Raw genomic sequence first — 18,436 nt, 5'->3', positions numbered from 1 at the left:
ACACAAATTTAAAACACAATAAAGGCCTTCTTATCTACAGAAAAGGAAAAAGGCTGGGGTACCAGATTATATATATATATCCTTTCATTCTCCACTTAGGTTTCAGTTTGTAGTAGTGGCATCCCATGCCAGCCAGTTTGATTCTCTTTTTGTGTTTGAGGAATGAGCAAGTTCTGTGATGGACTTGACTGGGTGTGGTGATACATGACACATTGCTACTAACGCAGCATTCTGGAGGCAGGAGTAGGTGGTTGGCTAAGCTCAAAACTCACCTTGACTGCACACTAAGTTCCAGGATAGCCCGAGGTATACTGAGACCCTCCTATTTAGGAGAGGAAAAGAGAAAAAGAAAAACCCTTTTTCATACAGATGTCAGATCTGGGCTTTCCATTGGTCAGACTAAACGTGGGCTGGAAGGATGCAGAGTCATGCCCAGTGCTGGAGCCCACTGTGGTAGCTCGAGATGTGGAGTTCCTCTGCACCTTGGGATGGGGGATGGATAGAGGGAGCAGCCCTCCTGCACAGTGAGGCTCAGGGCTTTCAGCTCTCCAAGCGAATGCTTCCTGGGCTACTGCTAGCTTGATGAGCTGGCTTCTCTTGCAAACTGGGCTTGAGGCCAACTGCCTGTAGCAGGAGAGCTCAGGACCATGTGCTCTCCAAGGGAATGTTTATGAGTGTCCTCTTGATTCTCTGGGGCCCCCAGTATTGTCTACCACTTAGCATACTGACATAACATTTTGGACCCACTGTGAGTCTATGAGTAACAGGCATAGGAATCTCTAAATCATTTATAAGATGGCTGAGTGTTTTAAAGTTTTAACTGGTATTGATGAGGATTCATAGCCTCCATTTTCCCTGACATTTGTTATTTATGGCTTTGTTGTAGTTACTCTAATTTGTTATTAGTTCATTGTAATTTGATATGTATATTCTTAGAAATTCATGCCCCTGGCTCTGCAAAATGATCAGTGTTAGTGACATTTAAAAATAACCACAATTCAGTGTGTTCATTACACAGGAATGGCAGAAATATTGAAATAATAAAGTTTGTAGGATACCTTATGAACATGCAAAAACAATACTTATGTCTGAATATGAAATCAGGAACACTATATGATTTACAATAGCATCAAAACCTTTAAAACTGTTGACAATAGAATGAGGCTAAGCTGTGGAAGCATACACTGCAAACTATCAAAGGTATGAAAGAAATGATAGGCCTGCCTCCAGAGAGCCCCAACTTGTAGGCTTGGCTTTCGTCAATGGTCTGAGGGGTTAGCGGGGTGTCGGACCCCAAGGCAAACCTGGCGCCCAAAGAAGATGCTGGGGAAGTGTGGTTACAAGATTCATGTTATCCGTGAACCCGGAACCTTGAGGAGACCAGGTCACCGGCCAAGCCACAGGGCGCTGCGGGGCTCGGTCTCCAGAGGTCACTGTCGCGGAGGTCGCGAACACTGCTCTCCCGCGTACCGGGGACAGCGACGCCGCCCGCAGCGTTCCTCGGGCTTCACCCCCTCGGTGGCCGGGGCCAGCGAACGGGTCCTAGTTGTGTCCGCGGAGATGGCCTGGCTATCCTGCCCCGTGAGCCTGAGACCTCGCAGCAGAGGTCCGCGGCTTCCGGAGCTTCCGGAAGTCCCCACCCACGCGCGAACGCCGGGCAGTGCCGGGGGGCGGGGCCAGGCTCGTCCAATGGGAAGATCTGGTCCCGCCCTCCCGCCCTGGTCCCCTGTTTCCCTCTGCGCTCCTCCCCTCCAGGGTCTCCAGTGCCAGGTTATCAGGAAGATGTGCAAGAAAGCTGAGACTTACCTCTGGACCGCTGAGCCGGTGCATCTTTCCAAGGGTATTCAGCAGTGGAAGCCCTGACTCCTGAGGAGAGATATTTTATATCTCATCTTCTGGCTTTCTTTGCGGCCAGTGACGGCATGTAAAAGGAAACTTGGTAGACCGATTTAGCCAAGGAGTTCAAATTACAGAAGCCCGCTCTTTCTCTGGGTTCCAAATTGCTAGGGAAACATACATTCTGAGATAATGAGGCTCCTTGTTGATACCTATATTAAAGATTCCAGAGAAACGGAATTCTTTTTCAGTGCCTGTTTGAAGAAGGCAGAGGGCCTTGAGTTGGATTGGGGACAAAAGCGCTACTTATGCAGAACGTGTTATAGCTTTTGCTATTGTGGAAGGAATCTTCTTTGCTGTTCCTTGGGCTCAAGAAACAGGGGCTGTTGCTGGCCTCACATTTTCCAACGAGCTTATTAGAGGAGATGAGGGCAACACTGATTTTGCCCATCTGGGTTCCGAGCACCTGGTACACAGACCATCAGAGTACCGAGTCAAGGAAATAATTATTAATGCTGTCAGCAGGGAACAGGACTTCCTCACAGAAGCCTGCCTGTGAAGCTCACAGGGGTGAATTGCACGTTAATGAAGCAGTACATTGAAAACGCCTTAGGCTTCACAGACAAGCACTTAACCACTAAGCCGTCTCTCCGGCCCAGGAAGAGTAATTTGGAATGAGTTTTGCGTCCTGTTTATTCTCTTCAATGACAGGATACAGTAGAAAGATACTGCCTGGAATGTTTTCTTTTCAGTTTGGCTCATTTTCAGTTTTTGTGATTTACATAGTTGTTTGATTCATCTGCCTAGAGAATAATCCTACAAGAGAGTCTTAAAGCACAAGACACCTATAATTCCTTCAAAATCTGCATTGTTTCAAGTTTTACAGTCTATTCACAGTATGTCAGCAGTTCCTGACTATAAAGCAGAAACACAAATGGACAAGGCTCTTCTAAAATGCACATGTGCATAGCTAGAGCACAGTGGTCCTGGGTGGGATGTGGAGGTAACGAGGGAAGGAGAGAAAGCAACTGTTCGTGTGCTCAGAATGTGGCTCAAGTCTTTGGAGCTAGAAATAAATTCTTTGGACTGGGGAAGATGGCTGAGCGGTTAAGACGCTTGCCTAAAAAGCCAAAGGACCCTGGGGTCCTTTGGCTTTGCAGGCAAATACATTAACCATGGAGCTATCCCTACAGCCCAGTATTTTTAACTCATTTATTTATTTATTCATTTTTGGTTGGTCAAGGTACGGTCTCACTCTAGCTCAGGCTGACCCACAATGCAGTATGTAGTCTCAGGATGGCCTCGAACTCAGCGTGGTTGTCATTCCTCAGCTTCCCAAGTGCTGGGATTAAAGGTGTGCACCACCAAACCTGGTCCTAAGTTGAACTCTCTATCAACAACTAACTCACCACACATTTACACAGTGTATCATGATCACAATCCTCTCCCGGCAACCTCTTTTTTCTCTCTCGCCATGCCTCTCCCATTGAGGGGGAAATCTGTTTCTGGTAACTGTGTGGTTAACTTTGTTTTCTTTCTGTCTTTTTTCCTTCCTTTGTTCCTTCCTTTTTTTTCTTACAAATAACATAGTAATTGAGAGAAAGATAGAGAAAGAAAAGGCGAGGGAGAGAGAAAGAGAAAGAAAATGAGAGAAAGAATGGGAGTGCCGGGGTCTCTAGCCACTGCAAATGAACTCCAGACATATGCGTCACCATGTACATCTGGCTTAACTGGGTACAGGGGAATCAAACCTGGGTCCTTTGGCAGTGCAGGCAAGTGCCTTAACCAATAAGCCATCTCTCTAGCGCCTGTATGGTTAACTTTGAATGGTTGAGAGCGATACAGGAGTCCTGAGGTTTTGTAGGAAGTGCTCAGATCAGGAGATGAAGGTCAACTTCAGATGTATAGAGAGTTTCAGTCCAGCCTGAGATACATGACAGCCTGTCTCTAAAGTGAAATCATGAATACCACCACCACTTTGTATCTGGAAGACAGTATGGCAAAGCACTCCTTTCCTTTCTTTGGCTCTTACTTTCTTTCAGCCACCTCTTTGAAAGTTGTTCCTGAATCATGGAGAGTGTGATACATTGCCTTACTTAGTGCTGAACATGACACTGTCACCTCTCAGCATTTTGATAACTCTTGAATCTCCCCATTGCTCAATACCATCTGAAGAGAGAAGCTTTTGTTTTAAATTTTTTTGTTTAATTTATTTCTTCTGAACAACTTCCATGATTGTAAACAATATCCCATGGCAAGAAGCTTCATTTTTTATGGTATGTTTACTGGTTTGTTTATATTTAATTTAAACACGTGTGCACACACACAACCTAATTTACAGTGTGCCTTGCACATGCCAGGCAAGTAAGTGCTTACAGTGATCTTTATCTCCAGACCAATTCTTTTGTGTATTTTCCAATTTTTAGAACTTAAGACTGCAATAGTATTTGCTAGTTGGAGGCATTCTACATGTAAGTTTTTTTTTATAGTATTTATTTATTTGTGAGCTACAGACACAGAGAGAAAGACACATAGAGGGACAGAGAGAGAATGGGTACGCCAGGGCTTCCAGCCACTGCAAAGGAACTCCAGACGCATGCGCCCCCTTGTGCATCTGGCTAATGTGGGACCTGGGGAATCGAGCCTCGAACCGGGGTCCTTAGGCTTCACAGGCAAGCGCTTAACCGCTAAGCCATCTCTCCAGCCCCTAAGAATATTTTTTAACAATTCCATCCTTGTGGAATATTTAAGTTATGTTATATACATATTTATCGTTATTTTTCAGTGCAATCACTCCACCAGTGAGCTATATTCCTAGTTGCAAAAGATATGTCAGTATATTTTTTGTGGATTTTTTTTATTTTTTTTATTTTTAATATATTTATTTAAGAGAGACAGAGAGGGAGGGAATTACCATGGGATTTTTTTTTTTATAATCATGGAAAATGTTAATAAAAATTTAAAAATTAAAAAAAAAATACCTTCCACTGTTAGAAAAAAAAAGAGAGACAGAGAGAGAAAGAGGCAGACATATAGGGATATACATTGAGTGCTCCAGGGCCTCCAGCTGCTGCAAATGAACTCCAAATGCATGTGCCCCTTTGTGCATCTTACATGGGTCCTGGGAAATCAAACCTGGGTCCTTTGGCTTTGCAAACAAAGGCCTTAACAGCTAATCCATCTCTCTAGCCCTAAATCTTTATTTTTTTTTATTAGTATATGTGTTTTATTCTTTTTTTTAATTTTTATTTTTATTAACATTTTCCATGATTATAAAATATATCCCATGGTAATTCCCTCCCTCCCCTTTTGTGGATTTTTATTGGAGGTAAGAATCTCATAGCAGGTTGTGGTGGTGCACACCTTTAATCCCAGCATATGATAGGCAGAAGTCGTAGTATCACTGTGAGTTCAAGGCCAGCCTATAACCACATAGTGAATTCCAGGTCAGCCTGCGCTAGAGTGAGACCCTACCCTGAAAAGCCACCACAAACAACAACAAAAAGAATCTCATGGTAGCTCAGACTGGCCTTAAATTCCTGATCCTATTGCCCTCATCTTTTTGAGTGATAACATTATAGGTATATGCAGCCATGTCTGGCTAAATATAATCTTTTTTATTTAAAAAAATACTCTTGAGCCGGGCATGGTAGTGTACACCTTTAATACCAGCACTCAGAAGGCAGAGATAGGAGGATCACTGAGAGTGGAACGCCACCCTAAGAACGAAGCTTTATTTTTAAAATTTTTTTAACATAATTTATTTTTTTTTATTATAGAGCAAGAGAGAGAGCAAATGAACTCCAGACGCATGTGCCACTTGTCCATCTGGCTTATGTGTTTGATGGGGAATTGAACCTGGGTCCTTAGGCTTCACTGGCAAGTGCCTTAAGCAGTAAGCCATCTCTCCACCCTGAAAATGTTTTTATTTACTTATTCGCTAGCAAAGAGAGACAGAGAGAAGGGAGAGAGAGAGAGACAGAAAGAATGGGTGTGCCAGAGCCTCCAGTTGCTGCAAATGAATTCCAGATTCATGTGTCACATTGTGCATCTTGCATTAAATGGGTACCAAGGAATGAAACCGAGTTTAGTAGGCTTTGAAGGTGAAAGACTCCCAGAGGGAGACCCTCACTCAGGTCCCGAGATAGCATGCACCCAAAGACACATGGGAGACCAAACTTGCTGCAAAAGCATGAGGCTTTACTCGGGAAACCAGAGCTCTGGGGTCATTACTTATCCCACGCAGGAGACAGAGGAATTGACCCTGAGCCCTATTGGGTGTTCCTTTTTATAGGGTTTTTAGCAAGGAAGGGAAAGGGGGAGGGTTTCCACAAGGGTATTTGCAAAGCTTATACAGTTATGTCTACATATCTTATTTGTCCATAACCAAAGTTTAAGTCCTTGGTCAGGCTATCTTGGGAACTTACTTTATTATTTTGGTTTTTCTTAAAACTATATTTTTGTTTTTCCTCTTCCCAGGACATAAAGTTTATGTTGACCCGACCAACCCATATCTTGGGCCACCCACAGCCTATCTTTTAGCCTATCTTTGATTTACTTCTTCCAGGAATATACAGTTCAGGCTGACCCCTAGCTGTTCTGTAGCAACCAGCTGTTTCTTCCCAAAGTTTACTTTAAAATTTTCCTTCGCCTTTCAAAGGGAGGCACTTTAACTGCTGAGCCATCTCTCCAGCCCAATATGGTTTTTTGTTGTTTTTGTTGTATGTGTTTGGTTTTTCAAGTTAAGATCTTACTCTAGCCTAAGGTGACCTGGAAGTCATTATGTAGTCTCAGGGTGGCCTGGAACTCATGGCAATCCTCGAAGCTCTGCCTCTCAAGTCCTGGGATTAAAGGCGTGCATCTCCCTGCCCAGCTGAAGCTTTCTTTTTTTGTTTATTTTTTTTTTAATTTTTATTAACATTTTCCATGATTATAAAATATATCCCATGGTAATTCCCTCCCTCCCCACCCCCACACTTTCCCATTTGAAATTCCATTCTCCATCATATTACCTCCCCATTACAATCATTGTAATTACATATATACAATATCAACCTATTAAGTATCCTCCTCCCTTCCTTTCTCTACCCTTTATGTCTGCAAAATCTTTGTAATTTCATGAGGTCCTAGTGGTTAATCTGTAGTTTTATTGCCTGAGCAATTGGGGTTGTATTCAGAAAGTCTTAGCCAAGACCAGTATGTTGAAGGGTTTCCCCTACTTTTTCCGCTAGCAGTTTCAGAGTTTCCGGTCTGATGTTACGGTCTTTAATCCATTTGGACTTAATTCTTGTGCATGGCGAGAGAGAAGAATCTATTTTCATCCATCTGCAGATATATACCCAGTTTTCAAAACACCATTTGCTGAAGAGGCTGTCTCTTCTCCAATGAGTATTTTTGGCATTTTTATCGAATATCAGGTGGCTATAGCTACTTGGGCTTACATCTGGGTCCTCTATTCTGTTCCACTGATCTACATGTCTGTTTTTCTGCCAGTACCACGCTGTTTTTGTTACGATGGCTCTGTAGTATAGGTTAAAATCAGGTATGGTGATACCACCAGCCTCATTTTTGTTGCTCAGTATTATTTTAGATATATGAGGTTTTTTGTGATTCCAAATGAATTTTTGGATTGTTTTTTTCTATTTCCATGAAGAAAGCCTTTGGAATTTTGATAGGGATTGCATTAAATGTGTAGATTGCTTTAGGTAAGATTGCCATTTTCACGATATTGATTCTTCCAAGCCAGGAACAAGGGATGTTTCTCCACTTTCTAGTGTCTTCTGCAATTTCTCGCTTGAGAGTTTTAAAGTTCTCATTGTAGAGATTCTTTACTTCCTTGGTTAGGTTTATTCCAAGGTACTTTATTTTTTTTTGATGCAATTGTGAATGGCAGTGATTCTCTGATTTCATCCTCTGTGTGTTTGTTGTTAGCATATATGAAGGCTACTGATTTCTGTGTATTTATTTTGTATCCTGCTACATTGCTGTAGGTTTTGATCAGCTCTAACAGCTTGCTAGTAGAGTCTTTAGGGTCCTTTATGTATAGAATCATGTCATCTGCAAATAATGATAACTTGATCTCTTCCTTTCCAATTTGTATCCCTTTTATGTGTGTCTCTTGGCTTATTGCTATGTCTAAGACTTCCAAAACTATATTAAATAAAAGTGGGGACATGGACACCCTTGTCTTGTTCCCAATTTTAGTGGAAAAGCTTCCAGTTTTTCCCCATTTAGTAATATGTTGGCTGTAGGCTTGTCATAAATAGCCTTTATTATATTGAGATATGTTCCTTCTATTCCCAGTCTCTGTAGGACTTTTATCATGAAGGGATGTTGGATTTTGTCAAATGCTTTCTCTGCGTCTAATGAGATGATCATGTGATTTTTGTCCTTCAACCCGTTTATGTAATGTATTACATTTATAGATTTGCGTATGTTGAACCATCCCTGCATCTCTGGGATAAAGCCTACTTGGTCAGGGTGAATGATCTTTTTGATGTACTCCTGTATTCTGTTTGCCAATATTTTGTTGAGGATTTTTGCATCTATGTTCATGAGGGAGATTGGTCTGTAATTTTCTTTCTTTGTTCTATCTTTGCCTGGTTTTGGTATCAGGGTGATGCTGGCCTCATAGAAGGAGTTTGGTAGAATTCCTTCTTTTTCTATTTCCTGGAAAAGCTTAAGAAGCAATGGTGTTAGCTCTTCCTTAAAAGTCTGGTAAAATTCAGCAGTGAATCCATCCGGGCCTGGGCTTCTTTTAGTTGGGAGATTATTGATAACTGTTTGGATCTCCATGTTTGTTATAGGTCTATTTAGGTGATTAATCTCATTTTGATTTAATTTAGGTAGGTCACATAGATCAAGGAAATCATCCATTTCTTTCAGATTTTCATACTTTGTGGAGTATATGCTTTTATAGTATGTCCCTATGATTTTTTGAATTTCTCTGGAATCTGTTGTGATGTTCCCTTGTTCATCTCTGATTTTATTAATTTGTGTCTCTTCTCTCTTTTGGTCAGATTTGCTAAGGGTTTATCAATCTTGTTTATCCTTTCAAAGAACCAACTCTCAAATAAATAAATAAAAAATGACTAAAAAATATTAAAAAAAAAATTGCCTCTTAGAACTGCCTTCATTGTGTCCCAGAGATTTTGGTATGTTGTGTTCTCATTATCACTTGAGTCTATAACTGTTTTGATTTCCTTTTTGATTTCTTCATTGACCCATTCATCATTTAGTAGTGTATTGTTTAGTTTCTATGATTTTGTGTATGCTCTATAGCCTTTCTTGCTACTGATTTGTAGTTAATTCCATTGTGGTCAGATAGAATGCAAGGAATTATTTCAATTTTCCTGAATTTGTTAAGATTTGCTTTGTGTCCTAATATATGGTCTATTTTAGAGAATGTTCCATGTGCTGCTGAAAAGACTGTACATTCTGCAGCCTTTGGATGGAATGTCCTGTATATATCTGTTAAGTCCATTCTTTCTATGACCTCATTTAGTCCAGATGCCTCTCTGTTTAATTTTTCCCGGTGTCCTGCAACTTCTTTGATTCCTTTTATTTCCTCTTTGATTCCTTTGATTTGTTCTTTGACTTCTTTGAACATCTTTACAATCATTCTTTTGAAATCTTTCTCAGGGATTTCCTCTAACTCATTCTCAATGGAGGTCATTTATGATGCATTAATACTTTTCGGTGGATTTATATTGTCCTGATTTTTAGTGTTTCTTGTGTTATAATCTATATATTTTTGCATCTTTGATTATGTTAATGCTCGGGTTTACTAGCTAGCTGGGTATTCTTAGTTGTATTAATTGATTTGATGTTATATATCTTCAGGGTAGGAGCTTAAGGTGTTAGGTGTGGCTCTTAAGACTCTCAGAGTATCTACAAAGGTGTTCCTAGGAGTTGGGTTTGCTTGCTATGGGAGTATTCAAGTAGGCTGAGTGGAACAAAATACAGATAGATTCGAAAATATAAGTAAACAATGTACACATTCAATGAAAGACAGCACCGAGTATTTATGCAAGAGTAGACATTATAACAATCAGATCATCTATCAACAAAGAGGTTAAGATTTCTGATCTGCTGAGGGTTCCAAGTCAGCTTGTGACCAAGTAACATCCTTCCTGGTGCAATCCTAGTTACCTTTTTGGATGAATTTGGTCTCAGTTATGCGTCCCTCTTTGGTTCCCTGTGGGTTCAAGTAGGCTGGCTGGATCGCTGGACCGCTGTTCTGTTTTCTGGAGCTGGGCACTGGCTTTTCTTGTGGGGCAAGCCAAGCTTGGCAGCTGTGGCCCCACAGACCTGGCACTGCCACTGCTGGATCTGCCACTGCTGCTGCTGGAGCCGGTGATGCCAATGCCAGAGCTGGTGATGCCAGTACCGGAGCTGGAGTCGGGGCTGCCGCTGCTGGAGCCACTGCTTCCAGAGCCTCTTAGGTCTGTCTATGTGGGCTCTAGATGCCCAGCATCTCTGCTACTTCTCTGCTGATTTTTTTTCAATTAAAAAAGCATATTTCATTTATTTGAGAAAGAGAAAGAGGCAGATGAAGGAGAGAGTGCAGAGGGAAAATGGGCACGCCAGGGCCTCCAGCCACTGCAAACGAACTCCAGACACATGCACCACCTTGTGCATCTGGCTCACGTGGGTCCTGGGGAATTGAGCCAGGGTCCTTTGGCTTTGCAGACAAGTGCTCTAACCACTAAGAAATCTCTCCAGCCTTTAAAAAAAATTCTTTTATGCCAGGAGTGGTGACCTACTTTTAATTCCAGCACTCGTGAGGGAGAGGTAGGAAGGATCACTGTGACTTTCAGGCCACCCTGAGACTACATAGTGAATTCTAGGTAAGCCTGAGCTATAGCAAGACTCTATCTTGAAAAAAACAATCAAATAAAAACATATATATGTGTATATATATATTTTTTGTTTGTTTCAGAGACATATGTATGTATGTATGCATATATATATATGTGTTTGTGTGTATATATATGTATGTGTGTATATATATAAATATGGAGGTCTTGGGCCAGGGGTCTTCCGTCCTCCAAACAGAAGAGTGGACGCTTTCTTCTTTGGAAAGCTCCAGATGCCAAAGGAAACCACACTGCCAGCCGTTCACGTTCCACAGTGGGAGGCTCACCTGGTCTCCTTGCAGTGAAGACCACGGACAGGGGACAGAGCTGCTCATCAGCCTTCGACCCTGACACCTAACATGTCTGCTGCTTTTTAAATTTCTTATACACCTCACTTTTCAGTAAAAGTGTGTATTTTGCTGGGTATTCTTTGCCTTTTCCTCCACTAGGCTGCTTTGGTTTGGTTCCTAAGCCACCATCTTAACTGGAAGTCCTAGCCATTCTTTTTCTTTTTCAATTTTTAAGATAACAACTTCCATCATTATAAGATTATCCCATGTAAATACCCTCCCTCCCCCAACTTTCCACTTTGTAACTCCATACACCCCATCTCAATCAGTCTCTCATTTATATTGATGTCCCGATCTTCTCCGCCTAACTTTGATGGTCTTGTGTTGGTAGTGTCAGGCACTGTGAGGTCATGGATATCCAAGCCATTTGTTTCTGGTGGGGAGCATGTTGTAAGTAGTTCTACCCTTCATTGTCTTTTACATTCTTTCTGCCACCTCTTCCACAATAAATCCTGAGCCCTGGAAGGTGTGATAGATATTGCAATACTGAACACACTCGTCAATCTTTCCAGCACAATGATGCTTTCAGAGTCATCCCAAAGTAACTGACATCTGAAAAGAGAAGATTCTCTACCACAAGTGAGAGTAGCATTAATATAAGGGTATGAACATGAAGAGAAGAGCTTACTGGGCCATTTGATAAGCATACTATATGCATTTTCTACAGAATGTTTTAATTTCATTAACTGTGTTCTTCATTGCTAGTAATTCTGACTGGTTTTTCTTTATTATTTCTTTTTCCTTATTTATGTCTTGTATTGCCTTCTTTAATTCATTAAATTGGTGTCTTGCATCTTCTTTGATTTCCTCTTTGATTCTTTTGATTTCCTCTTTGATTTCTTCTTTGATTATTTGATTTGTTCTTTGACCTCTTTGAACATATTTACAATCATTCTTTTGAAATCTTGATCATCATGATCCTCCTAGCTCTGCCTTCCAAGTGCTGGGATTAAAGGAGTGTGCCATAATGCCAAGCAGTATTTCGCTTTTTGAATATACTTTTTTATTTTACATTAGGAAGAGCAAGAGAGAGTGAGAAAAATGGCATGCCAGGACCTCAGCCACTGTAATCAAACTCCAGAGGCTTGTGCCAACTAGTAGGCATGTGTGACCTTGCGCTTGCCTCTCCTCCGTGTGTCTTGCTAAGATTGGATCTGAAGAGTTGGAGATGGGTCATAGGCTTTACAGGCAAGCACCTTAATTACTAAGCCAACTCTCCATACCTTAACATAGTGCTCCACTGATAAACTGTATAATTATAGACAAACCATAATTTCCTAACCCCTCTATTTCCTTTTCCCAACTCCACTCTCCATCATGTATTCTCTGAATTGGTCTCTTCATTATTTTGATGTCATCTCTTCCTCCTATTATGCAGGTCTTGTGTACTTGATAACTCAGTCCTCTCATCCATGAAATGGGGGTTGAAAATCCTAGTGACATTACAGCAAACCATTGTGATGCTTCAGTAGGAATAGATAGACATCCTGAGAGCTGTTTAAAACACATACCAGCTCAATCTTCATCAGATACTATAATCAGTGCTCTTACTGCTATTAACAAACATTTAAGTACAATAATAAAATGATACTCGATTTTGAGATATGATGTAAAGGTTATGTATTACAATGAGTCTAAGGTGTGTGCTGCCAATCGCCCTTCCTGGCTGTCACACCTGTGGTCTCTCTTACCTTTTTTTCTTGTCCTTTGGGAAACGTGGTACATCCTAAGCATGACGAGATTGCGTATCTTGTTAACATCCACGAGGCAAGAGTCTTTGGGGATCTTTCCCAAGGACTTGAACCCTGGCAGGAAACCAGATTGCTCTGGTTTGGAAGCCCAGTACCCAAAGGACAGGAATCGCTTCATGGCAGAGTTTATGGCCTTGCTGGCCGCTTCTTTCGTGCAAGACTCTATCCCCCTCCTTTATCCCAGTTCAGCTTGTATTCACCCTTCCTCCCTACCACACTGTCTGTCTATAGTCCCCCCTACAGCCCTTCCAATAAGAATATTAGTAACCCAAGCCACCAGTGTTAGTGCTCACACTAAGCTATGCTAGTCTCAAGCACCATCAGAACACGCCACTGAAAGATGCTCTGCCTTACCATCTGTGGAACACTCAGACAAGAAGGGGAAGCAGCATCTGGTTGCCTAGCAACGTTGTGAATCCATTTTGACAAAGTGGGCAGGTGCCAGCATGCCTCAGGACCAGTGACTACTGAGCCACATCCTCCAGCCTATCCTCTCCAATTATGGTTGACTAGAATTCCCATGAGATGTCAAACATAGACAAGACTTGGACAAGGGTTCTAGGCAAACTCTTTCTTTAGGGCCTGCGGAAAGCAGTCTTTGAGTGAAACTCATTTAAAGTAATGTGAAACTTGAGGGTCCCAGGAATCTCCTGTACACCTCTAAAATTTCAAATTGTGACCCTAGACGGATCATGAAATCCCAGCTAGCTTGGGTTACATGGAAAGGTGCTTCCTCAAATTAAACAAGCCACTCTTAGATTCGCAATACATGCTGTCCCTTTCCCTCCCACATCACCTGCTAGCTAAACTCCATCGACTGGGATTCCACAACATTCTGTAACAATTTTTTTTTCATGTTTTAAAAAGTATTTATTGCAAAGAATGCTGGACACAGTGCAATGCATGGTTGAAATCCAACGCCATCCATTCTAGGGAGAGCAGGATGATGCCTGCGGCCCAGGCACCTTGCAGTCACTCCAAGGCAGCTGAGGGAGGGGCTGTTCCCACGCATGCCCTAACTCCCAGACACACCTCTGCCCCATGCAGTCCCTCTTGTAACGTGGCTCCCGCCTCCCCCTCCGTGCAGAGATAAAAGGCCTCGGTGGTCTTTTTGCAGGTGACATCAGGTAGATTCACAGCTGCCGACCAAGGGGATTCTCTATGGCTAAAAAGTATGTCCAGATGACAAACGTCACCCAAACTTGGAGAGACACAAAAGCAAAGGTTACACTCCCCATGTCCCAAAGGCAACAGTATGGTCTTCTGGACCCTAGATGGGGCTTAGGGCTCTGACAGGAATCGAGCCAAAGAGGGTCAGGCTCATTCCAGACATTTATTCCTGTTTGTCTACAGCTTTGACGAGAGAGAGAGAGAGAGAGAGAGAGAGAGAGAGAGAGAGAGAGAGAGAAAAGGCAGGGAGGGAAGGAGGGAGGGGGAGGGAGGCCACTTGTCAGGACCAGGGACACTGACTTCCCTTAGGGCCTGGTGGACTCTGCAGGCTACAGACAGACAATGGGAGTGGCAAGGCTGAAAAGGCCCAGACTTGGAATGGCTCTTGGATGCAGGGATATGGCTTACCAAGGTCCCGTTTGTGGGCAGCAGAGCACCAGCCACTGGTATGGGTTCCAGCCCTGCATGTCAGTCTGTTGGCTAGCTGAGAAACTGAGCCATAATCGGCTGCATAAACCTACAAGAACTCAGAGGCTCCACAAGGTTTTTTTTTTTTTTTTTTTGGTTTTTTGAGGTAGGGTCTCACTCTGGCTCAGGCTGACCTGGAATTCACTATGTAGTCTCAGGGTGGCCTTGAACTCTCGGCGATCCTCCTACCTCTGCCTCCCGAGTGCTGGGATTAAAGGCGTGCGCCACCAAGCCCGGCTTTCAAGGTTGTTTTTATCAGACTCCCATGACATGAGACAAAGTTGTGACGGGCTCAGGACTTCTCCTTGGGCTAGTGGCTGCCTCCAAGGCCTGTTTTCCTCCTTCCTCAGTGCAACATGTGGACGGTAACAAACACCAGGGAGGAGCTAACAGGACTAAGGGTAGCTCTGAGCCACTCACAGCAAAGAACATCCTTGCCAGCGGTGCATAGTCCTGTGTGGACAGAGGTGACAATGACCAGGGAAAGAGAGCCCAGGCTCCTTGAGCACTTTGGTGTGTGCACTTTGAAGGTAACCAGGACAGCTGGCCCATCTTTCCATGGTCTCCCAGTTCAGTTCTTGAGAACAGCTGGGCATATTTCGGCATAGGCCTTGGTAGAAGTCAGGAAAGGGCACCTCCAATGTTCCCTTTCCCTTCAGTGTCACAATGTGCCAAAGCAAGTATGCTGTTCGAGGAATGCCAAATGTGGGGCGACTGTCCCAATGGGCCTGGCCAGCGCTGCAGCGCTTCCATTCCTGGCAGGGAGGGATGGGGAGAGTTGGCCTCGTTCTTGAGTAGGAGATACTCAGCACCCCAGGAAGACCAGGCTATGAAGAGGACAGGAAGAGCCCGGCCAGGGGTTGTCTTCTGCACCCTGGCAGCTGAGCCAGTGAGGGACTTCTCCATGAAATGTTCCGTTTCACATTTAGGGCTGCACACTTCACAAAGCCACAGCAAAGGGGCCAGAAAGTGGGGCAAAGGAGGAGCTCAACCAGCTGCACAGCAAATAGCCTGGGGATTCTGAGCATATCAGCAGCCACATCCAACCTTGTCGCTGGCTGTCAACAAGGAGACCCTGGGCTAGGCTGAGGGCTCTGGGCACTGCCAGCCAGGCACAGCTTCGACGGTGCTCCTGCATGGTGACAATGCCCGTAATGTAAACACGAGAGAAACCTGGAATGACCTCGTGTGGAGACTCAACCAACTCCTGCACAGGGGCCTCAGTGGATGGCATGTGGTCACTGGTGAGCAGAGACTGTGACAAGGGCTTCCTCTGGAGGCCTGAGATGTCTACATTCTGAGGCCTGTCTCAGTGTGTATTCACAGCTGTCCACGTTCAAGAATATGGACTCCACTTTACAACCGTAAGCCACTAGGGTCAGCTTCAGGACTGTGTGTAGGGGACACTTGAGGTAGGGCCAGCTGTTCTGCTGCCTTGTCTTTGAAGTGTGCCAGGAAGCCGCGCATCACAGCCTGGTGGCAGATGACCAGCACGTTCTCCTGTCTCTCCAATTCCAAGATGACAGGCTCCAGTCGCTGGACCAGGTCCTCATGGGACTCACCCTTCGGATACCGGTAACGGTACTTGTCCTGGTCCTGAAGGGCGAACTCCAGTGGATAATGGGCCTGAATTTCCTCGTAGGTCATTTCCTCACAGACACCCGCATCTATCTCGTTGAGGACCTTCCAATGCTCATAGGGCACACCCAATGCCTCTGTGGTCTGGATGATTCTTTTCATCTGGCTGGTCAAGACCTTCAGATCCTTGATGTTCTGGTGGCTGATGAACTGAGCCAGACTCTTGGCAAACTCCCTGCCCCAGGAAGATAGTCCTTGGTCCCCACCAATCTGGCCCTTGAGGTTGAGCTCGCTCTCCCCATGCCGGCACAGGTAGATGGAGTGGGGAGTCACATGGATGTTCATGAGGTAATATACGATTTGGCTCTGGATGTGGTCAGCTACACGGTTCACCATGTAGCTCTGCCCTATGTCCATGATCTTGATATAGGACAGATCTCTGTCCAGGTCCTCATCCAGTGGCTCATAGGAGTTCTCATAGCACTCGATGCGCCTCATGTAATCCTCTGTGGCTAACATAATCAGGGCTGCCCAGGTTCACTTACACGATGTTGGCAGCTATGACCTCAGGATCCACACAGATAGACTCAATGAAGAAGGTCTTGTAGCCGTTCTGCTCCCCAAAATTAAAGATGGTTGCTCTCCATTCTCTGGTGGTATTAGTTGCATCAAAAACTGACACATGTCCCCCATCCTCACTGAGAAACCCCCGGATGTCACAGAGAGCTGCTGGAGCACACTGCTTCTGGATTTTCAGGCTCTCTTCATCGTCTGGGAGGAAAAACTCAAAAGATTTATACGTCTTGACCATGTCCCGGTGATACTGGCCAACGTTGAATTCCTGAGTGTGCACACCAATCCAGTTCAGGTAGTGGCTCAGCGTCTCATAAATGTAGGTCTTGACCCTGGCAGGCAGGCCCACCATGGAGATGAGTGTCGGGCAGTTGGTCATGCAATCACCATGTTGGTTGGCAGGCGTGCAGAGCCGGCCGGCTGTTGCTGTAGGGCAACCAGATCTTCTTCCAGGATTCTGGGTCAATTCTCTTGAGGACACCATCCCTCATTCCCCCACAATAACCCTCCCACCACCACCCACGCCCACCGCCAGGCACGGATGAATCAATCGGACTGCGTCCACATTCTGTAACAATTTAATGTAACCCCTTACTATTTGATATATCCCCTGAAGCCTATTTTCCTTTTAAGTTTTTTTTTTTTTTTCATACTGTTTTAGAGAGGAGAGGGAACGACATAATTGCCACACAGGGCCTCATCCACTACCATTGATCTCTAGACGCTTTTCCACTCTGGTGGCCAGCGTGGGAGATTGCACTTGCCTCCTATTGGTTATTTGGGATACCGTCGTGGGATCAGCAGAGTTGTAACATGGGTTCTTTAGGCATCCCTGTCAAGGCCTTAACCACTATGCAATCTCTCTAATGCAAGCCTATGTTCTCTAAGGAGTTTGAAACCTGAATAATATTTTAAGACTCAGTTTACCCATTTTTATCTTATTCTCTAGTAAAAGCCTGTATTCTAGGAAAGCATAATAATAACTTCAATGATCTGACAGATATGTCTATAAAGGACTGAAAATGAGAGAGATAATAAGAGCTTTTGTGGGCTTTGAGCATCAATGGGATCTCAAGCCCATGAATTGCACCTGCCATCTTCAGCATGAGACACCAATATTGAGGAAGTGATGACTCCCTTGACCCCTGCCTCCATTCTCTACTGATATTTCTGGCACAATCATTGATCCCTGGGAAGAAGCCATAATCAGGTGAAATTATGATTATTAATGCACTGCCAAACCTCTGCCCAGACTTCTCAAGAATTGTAAATTCTCTTAAATGTACCTCAAGATTTTTCCCTAAATAAACTGAATAATTCATAATATAATCTTTGTTGTTGAAGATAGAAGAGAAAATAGGGTGGGTTTATCTCACAAGCAGTGGTTAACTGCCCTAGGTGACCCCAACATTTTGGTGGATCTCCTAGAGTCCTGGAGTGTCAGAACCTCCTCACCCATTCTCAATCAACTGTATTCATTTAAAGGCAGCCATATAGGGATGGAGAGATGGCTTAGCAATTAAGGCACGTGCCTGTGTAGCCTAAGGACCCATTTTCAATTCCCTAATACCCACCTACACCAGAAGCACAAGATGACACCTGTGTCTGGAGTTTGTTTGCAGTGGCTAGTAGCCCAAACCACCCATTCTCTCTATATATCTGTCTCTTCCTCTCTCTGTCTCCTCCTTTTCTCTTTCAAATAAATAAATAAATTGTTTTTATCTAAATATAATTAGTCACACAGTTTTACTAAGTTTCTTCCTTCCCACATAACTCCCCAGAATCAGGGGGTTTCTCCCCAAAATTACCAATAACCCACAGAGGAAGGCCTCAGAGGAAAGGGGTAGAGAGA

General features: G+C 43.7%; 2 pseudogenes; one reads left to right on the top strand and one right to left on the bottom strand.

Moving 5' to 3' along the window:
• Positions 1-1,782: 1,782 nt before the first annotated feature.
• Positions 1,783-15,443, top strand: LOC123462316 (annotated as a pseudogene).
• LOC123462249 lies at positions 15,367-17,068 on the bottom strand (annotated as a pseudogene).
• Between the last annotated feature and the right edge of the window lie 1,368 nt (positions 17,069-18,436).

This window comes from Jaculus jaculus, chromosome 7 (assembly GCF_020740685.1).
Source record: "Jaculus jaculus isolate mJacJac1 chromosome 7, mJacJac1.mat.Y.cur, whole genome shotgun sequence".
Taxonomy (NCBI): Eukaryota; Metazoa; Chordata; class Mammalia; order Rodentia; family Dipodidae; genus Jaculus; species Jaculus jaculus.
This window is presented reverse-complemented; position numbering and strand designations above follow the sequence as displayed.